The 7968-nt window shown below is 38.5% G+C and overlaps 1 protein-coding gene across 1 annotated transcript in view; it reads right to left on the bottom strand.

The window, feature by feature from the left end:
* Positions 1–7968, bottom strand: part of LOC138036349 (NLR family CARD domain-containing protein 3-like) — a 51395-nt gene that overhangs the window by 4057 nt on the left and 39370 nt on the right.

Here is a 7968-nt window from a genome sequence, read left to right as displayed (position 1 = left end):
GCCCATTTTTTTTTGCCTTTTTGACAAAAGTAGATCTTGACCTTTCTGCGTGGCAAGTTTTAAAAAAATCTGTACGTGGGAACGTTTTGGGCGCGAACGTCCTTAAGCCCCTGGCTTGAGATATTTCCAGGTTTGCATGCATTTGCGAAAATTGAGAATTTTGCAAAAAATCGCAAAAATCGCAGAAAATGGAAAAGCTAGAGAACACGAGTTCCCAACAAGAGTTGTGATTTTTGCGGAAAAGCGCGAAAAGTGAAAAGCTAGAAAAAACTAGTCCCCTACAAGAGCCCCGATTTTTGCGATGTTAACGATTTTTGCGAAAATTGCAGATTTTGCGGAAAATCGCAAAAAATCGCATAACACTGAACAACTAGAGAACACTAGTCTCAGACAAGGGTCGAGATTTTTGCGATTTTTGTGAAAAATCACTGAGAAGCTAGAGAACGCTAGTCCCCGTCACAATTTTTGCAGAAATTGCGAATGTTGCGGAAAATTGCAGAAATCATAACTGTTTAAACGATAGTAACTACAACGTTTCTGACAAGATAAGCGAGTATTGCAATAATGCAAAAATTGGGAATCTTGCAAAACTCGTAACCAAGGTCCAGTTCTTCAAAGCCGGATTAAAGTTACCCTGTATTATTTATAAAAATTTCATTCATTTTCATTCAGTGCCAATGCCATAAATTACCTACAATGTTTGACAATTATAGCCTACAGTTCTGAGTAAAGCTTGTTGTTTTCCTGCTGCAGAGCACAACGTTGTTAAGGCCTTTAAAGGGGCTCGCCTCATTTTACAAGATGCTTATGACAAACAGTAGGAGGCACGGTGGCCTCATGGTTAGTGTGCTCGACTCCGCAGCGACTGGTCTGGGTTCGGGTCCTGGGTGGGGACAATGTGTTGTGTCCTTAGGCAAGACACTTTACTCTCACCATGCCTCTCTCCACCCAGGTGTATAAATGGGTACTGTAGAATTTAATGCTGGGGGGTAACCCTGCGATGGACTGGCATCCCATCGAGGGGGGAGTAGAAATACTCCTAGTTGCTTCATGCCATGGAAACCGCGATAAGCTCTGGCCTAATGGCCCTCCTGGCTCGTATGCAGAGACTTTTTACCTTGTGACGAACATCAGCAATTTTGGCGTATGCTGCGGTTAAAGGATGTTATTGTGTATGTCTGAAAAGTTATGAATATGACCTGGGATGGGATATTGATGCACGCTTAATCAAAAAAGAATACAGAAACGTCTCCCATTTTGAAATGTTGTGGAGGTGTAAAGGTGGTCTTGAATTTACAGTTCTACCTTAGGATTGTGTTTTGGTTTCCTTCCAGTCTTTATGTGGATTTTTCATTGACGAACGGTTTTTTTGGTATGATAGTCTTGTCGTTATGATACAATACAGACCATATACATCTGTCTAAGCCCTCTTACAACCTTACCCTTATGGAAAGAGAGCCTTCTCTTGTGCAGTCCCTGAGCTGTGGAATCCACTCCCTCATAATATCCGATCATTTTCTTCCACATCTGTATTCAAAGGCTTACTTAAAACCTGGCTTTTCAAACAAGCATACCCTGACTACAATCTTGGACAAAACTCGTTGGGAAAATAGGATACACCGCTATGAAATGGTTATACCCTTATCTGTCTGTGTTGTAAAAGATTAACTTCTTCATACTTTCCCCCCTCCCCTTTATCCAATGTTGGTTATAAAACGGCCAAAGGCTTGTACGGTACTTTTCACCACATTAGCAACATTGGCACGGGGGAGAGTGGGGGTGGGGGGAGGGAAACATGGGCTTTGTTTGTTAGTGCATGTTCAATGATGTTCACGTCCGAATTTTTTCCAACAGTTTTGTCCAAGATTGTAGTTATTGCCGTTGAGTTGGTGCAAGATTTTATGATATGTGAAATAAAATTACAAAACTTGTGTTATCTCATGGGTTTATTCTATTGTTTGTGTGTTTATTATTTTATTTTTTTGTCTTTGTCTATTAATCGTGATATTTTTATTAATAGCTGGCGAGCCCTAGCAAGGCAGCAGCCTATTCTTAATATTAGCGACAAAAAAAATCAAAATTTGTGTAACGCAAGATCGGAAGCATGCGCAGTCGATTGTGGTGTTATCATGTCTATAATCCGGGGTATTAATACCCGTGATGACGTCACATCCACGTGGAAGTGAATCTTACAGCCTCACAGCCTTCGAGTCGAGTACTTTTCCAGTGGGTCGTCATTAGTTATCATCATTTAACCGTACATGTTCAGTTTTTGAGCCTCTTACATTTGACCACCGAGTCAAATTGTTCTTCAACGTCTTCAACCGTTGAACGAAGAGAAAATTAGTCGTCCTTCTTTCCTCATAGTCACGCACGACGGATGAAAGTATTATTTTATGCAAATTAGTGGCAAAAACGAGGCGTGTCACGCAATCACACGCTCTACTATGCCAAAGAAAAATAAGAGACTGCTCGCAGTCTATTCTCAAGTACGACAATAAAATTAAATTGACGTTTGCTCAACTGCGCTCAGCATTTCTCAAAGGCAACTCTTGCTGAAAAAGGGGCCAGAAATTTCAGAAGAACAGAAGTTTAAATTCAAAGAATGAACTGACATGCCATTGTTTTGAAATTATTCCTTTGCTTATAAAATAGAAACGCCTGCCACACAGGCTTAAGATATGCACACCTTTCTTCGCTTTTTCAATATTTTCACGCACATTTCCGGTATGCTCTTGCTTCACGATTTATTTTGTTGTCGTTTACACAACCGATTACATACATATTTATTTACAATCCCTCATCTCCCCGAGAGGGTAGGAGATGAACGACCCTGGGATTGCAAAATCCCAGTAACGAAGCCATTACCGGGGTAATCCTTTTTTTCATACTTGATTTATTGCTTTCTAATGGCGGGTGTTGACTCACAATGGCCAAATGGACACACCCAGAGTGTCTGTAGATGGTCACGTAGTAATAAAAATAAATCTAAAACCGTTCAAAGAAACAAGCCAAAAACACGAAATTTTAAAAAAGACTAAAAATTATACTAAAATATCTGCTCCATCTTTCAAGTTTGTTTTGTTCATTGTTTCTAAGTTATTTGACCAAAGATGTCACTAAATTTTACAGAGCTTTATGTGGAGACGCCATGTTAAGTTAGTGTTCCTCGAATGGCCTCGAATCAACGAAACATCTGGACCTCAGTTTGCGATAAAAGCCCTCTCTTTTTGCTCACGAACTGAACTAAATGAGCACAAAAATGTCTTCTACGGCTTTTAATGCTTAATTTGCTAAAAATAACAAGGCAAAACCGTTTTCTAAACTAGACAGCTTTATTTCACTGTCACTGGTGTCATGCAAGGCGAAATTTGAAAATTTCAAATGCTGTATTCTCAAAACGAAAAACGTTACGGTACCTAAAACTGGTGAAAGATTTACTTCTAAGTAATTTTTAACTGGTATGGATTAAAAAATCAGAAAACCTTTTTACGGCGTCATGTGGAAAGGGCATATTGTAAAAGATGGACTGGACTGGATTTCAAAAACATGGATTTGTAAAAGGTCGATTTGTAAAACATGGATTTGTAAAACATGGATTGTTGCTACCAATTCATACACTGAAAATTATTCCTGTTTATTCTCTTTTTTGCGACGCTCTGCACGCTTTTTCTCGCCTTTACTGGATGCACAGTGTTCACTTTTTACGTATTTGAGTTAACGGAAAAAGCTTAGTACAGATATGGACAGTTACTATAACAAATCTGGAAAACGTTTCTGTTCCTGCTATGATAGAATCCACTGTTTTATTCATCTTTAAAGCAAACTTTGAACATACTGTCAACAAAGCAGAACCTATCCTTTAGCGAACATGATCCAAAACGAAACTATCTTGTCATTTCCTAACCTGTCTCGACATCTGTATAAGTATTGAAGCCCAATGCCTTATTTTTCGACACCACATGCTGAATTAACCTTTACGTCTACCCGGAGGTTGAGGTGTTTAAAAAATCGAATGTCAACAATGATAAGAAAGCGTTATGTCTCCTAATTTAACAATTCCTATCAATAGAAAAGATATTTCAATCTTATATTAGAAAGAAAACCGACCAAACACTAACAATAATAACATCACTAGCAAATGTGGTTAATCGAAGCATTGCTTTGAAGCGGCGGATTCACCTTTCAACTTCTTGATGCAAACATGACGCTGCACTTCTCCAAATTTAAAATCTGCCAAATAGACAGACCCAAATGTCCCGCTTTTAAGCTCTTCTGTAATTTTTACTGAACTCCATGACAGCTTTGGAAACTCAAATGCACGTTGTTCATTAGTTGGAGATGGAAGCTTACAAGAAGCCGCCATCTCTTTCCTCGCACAATCACCCGCAAAAAAAAATTTTCGTCAAAGGTCTACCTAACCCTAACCCTGAAAAATGTATTGTTGTGTCAGAAAAATTACTAGAAAGACTTGAAAAGAAGTATTAGAGTCTTAAAATTTATATATGCTTGGAATATCAGTCCATTTTGCATGAAAAAATAAACAGTGCGTGTTTTAAGAAATCAACCATCCCTCTCATGTTTCAAGCCCTTAAGTAAACTTGCCACAATTCCACCTAACGAGAATCCCAGGATAAAATGTTTTGGCGAGCGAAGAAGGACTTTTGAGAGTCTAGCCCTTAAGATGTGTCATTTTCTCTGGGGTGTGCATGGTCGCGCCCGAATCATCGCATCTTGACTTCATCTGTCCATCCGTTCAAACTTTGTGGTTGTGGTCGCGGTCGTACGGAGCTGTTAGCATAAATCTTTTTCGATTGTGGAGCCAAAGGTAAGTTGTTGACATTAAAAGGCATAATAACTTTTTTTTCTAATTTGTTTTACAAATAAACACTTTGCACGAGAGCGGGGTTCGACATAAAGGTCAGGCAAACTGATCTCCATCAACGAGCCGGTCATCTCCTAGTGATCGATCTTTGAGAACTACTTTGAGTGAATCTGAGAATACCTGAGAAAAACTGATCCGACTTTTAGAATCTGATCTGTTCTTAGAACTACTGTTATTGTCAGTATGGGCATGCGACGAAGTCAAAATGGGGAATTGTTTCAACAATAGAGACTAGTCGTTGGCATGCATTCTGTTTATTTGGTGGCAAAGGAATTTCGAGGATGCTTCAAGGGGAAATTCTGGTTTCCTGTCTTATTTTTGTTTACCCAGAGACCGTTTGTTAGGAGGCAGTGTGGCCCAGTGGTTAGGGCGCTTGCCTTGAGATCCGGATATCCCGGGTTCAAGACCCACTCTGACCACTCGTTGAATTTGTTCCTGGTAGGCCGTGGTTCAACTTCCCAGCTGCAAAAATAGCCGGCTTGTAAATAGCCGACTGGTTTGCCTCTGGCCAGTTGGGATTCTTAACAGTTGTTGTTGTTGTGTTCTGTTGTTTCATTGATTGTGTTTCATTGGCCCTGAAAAGTCCCTATGGGGAACGGTCAATTAAGTATGTATTATATTGTATTGTATTTATTTGCCAGTACTGAAAAGTTTAGTTCACATTTATGAAATGTCGCAAATTAACCATTTGTGGCTTACACAGATCTATTTGTAGCACTTTTACATTCCTGAGTTACTTCGACTCACAAATGACATACAAACAAACCCAGGTCCAGGAATTGTTGATCCAACTAAAACTTTTGCCGCACCATACAGTCAAGGTGATGTTGAAGTATTTGGTACGGCAAATGCAGGCACACAACGTGTGGCAATGTCTCTGTCGGCACTTGTTAATACCTTCAGAAATCCAATAACCTCTTCAGCTGACTTGGTTCAAATTATGAACTTTGGGAATAACATGTATTCAGTTTTGTCACAATCATGCAGACAAGGACTCCTATTGTTGACAGATTTGCCTGTTATGGTTAACTTAAGTGACGTCAACTATCAGTTGACATACAGTGAAAGTTATAGTGGTTTGATAAATGGTGCACCTCCTACAATTGCAGACTTTCCTTATGTTACATCACTGTTAGCTGCCTTTAATTCTTTGCTCATGGATAATTATCATGCATTTATTTTAACAGTTGACATTTACACAGTAGCAATATACTGTCTACCTAGTGGGAAGTACAAAGTTTTTGATTCTCATAGCAGAGATTTATTAGGTATGGGACACCCATTTGGAACATGTACTTTAATTGAAATAGATTCATTAATGAGTTTGGTACAACATTTTCAGAATATATATGCACAAACATCTGATACTTATGAGATTAATTAACAAATGGTAAACGGCTCAGCGTGCACTATTGCCGGGAGCAACTCTAGCTTCTTGACTGCTTAGCAAACTCCCAAGTACAAACACGAAACGCTCTTTCGTCGCTTTAAGACTTTCAATCCTCCTTTTCCACTGCTGATTAATCTTTAGGGCTATATTTTTCTATTTTGAGCTCTGTAGATCGAGGTTCAACCCTATTCTAAGAGTAAGAAAATATGTCTTGGAAAATTAGGACTGATGCGCTAGTGACGGCATTTCCTTCTTTCCACAATCTCGGAAAGTTAAATCGCACATCGCACGTCAGCTGTCGTCAGCGAGCGAGCACCCATGCGCTGATGGTAAATGACCAATAGGCCAATCAGAATGTGCGTTTTATACAAGTTATGTTATAAAATGTGTTAACATTATTCAAATGTAAAGCAACAGTGGAAGCATTGTTCATTCATTATAGGTTTGAAACCAAAATTTTAGACCCTAGGAGCACTTAAATGTTTATCTTTGTTCTTGCAAGGAATGTTCTGCAGTGTCATTTTATTCTATTTGTTTTTCCACCTTAAAGTCTTGTAACTATTGCACCTCTCAAACAGTCGATGGTATCATTGAGAATGGAAGAGCATTTTATCAGAAATGCTACTCGTGCAAAATATGTTTTTATTTTTGATTTGCTAAAGAAATTAGACATAGGCCGCTGGAAATCAATCAATCAATCAATCATTTATTTCAACATGTTACGTCAAAGAGCTATAACACTCGTTCAAAATACGAACGTGTATAAATAACATCTATAATAATTACAGCCATATAATATTATTCAATTTTAAAAACAATGAAAAGCCACATACTAAAAACGTGACTTAGAAAACTCTAAAACTCGTTCTAGAAGCAGTTGAAAGCTACAATTGTACACTATAAGACACGTTCTAAAAAACTGCAATCGTGCAATTTACGTCTGAAGTCACTAGCATCACTTGAATAACGCACATGAGAAGGCAAACTGTTCCATAACTTAGTTAATGAATAAGTGACAGAATTCTTCTTAAATTTACAATTAAATTTAGGTAATTCCAAATTCAAGCCCTCGCCTCTTAGCCTATATGGTGTATGCCTGTATTTAAAAAGGCTAGCAATATATGTAGGACCCATACAATTTAGACATTTAAAAAGAAGTATCAACGCCTGATGTAAGCGCCTACAATATAAAGATGTCATGCTAGCCGCAGTGAGCAGTTCGTTGTATGACATGGACTTGTGCCCAATTAATGTTCTCAAAATATAACAGTTGCCATCTTCGAGACGGTTGCGTTGACCCGTACCTATGCCTACAAACAAAGGACCACAGTATTCGACATGAGCTAATATAAATGCTTTATAAAGTTTTATCATTGCATCATGAGGAAGAAAACGCCTTATTCTTCTCAGTGCAGAAGCCTTGGCATAGGCTTTCTTTATTTGATCTGATATGTGTTCTTTATAGGATAGGTCCTTGTCTAGAGTTACTCCAAGAATCCAAATAGATCGGAGAAATTCTATTCGAGCATTATAAAGAAATAAAGAATAATAATAGGGTCCGACAGATAATGCTTGAGTCTTAGCACAATTTACTGTTAAATAGTTGGACTCAAACCACGACGAAAGAGCCTGAAGATCCTTGTTGAAGGAAAATTCTAGAATGGTGGGAGATACATCTGACAGGTAGGCAGTC

Source organism: Montipora capricornis, unplaced genomic scaffold (assembly GCF_036669925.1).
Source record: "Montipora capricornis isolate CH-2021 unplaced genomic scaffold, ASM3666992v2 scaffold_478, whole genome shotgun sequence".
NCBI lineage: Eukaryota > Metazoa > Cnidaria > Anthozoa > Scleractinia > Acroporidae > Montipora > Montipora capricornis.
The sequence above is the reverse complement of the archived record's forward strand: the minus strand, read 5'-3'. Positions and strand labels throughout refer to the sequence as shown.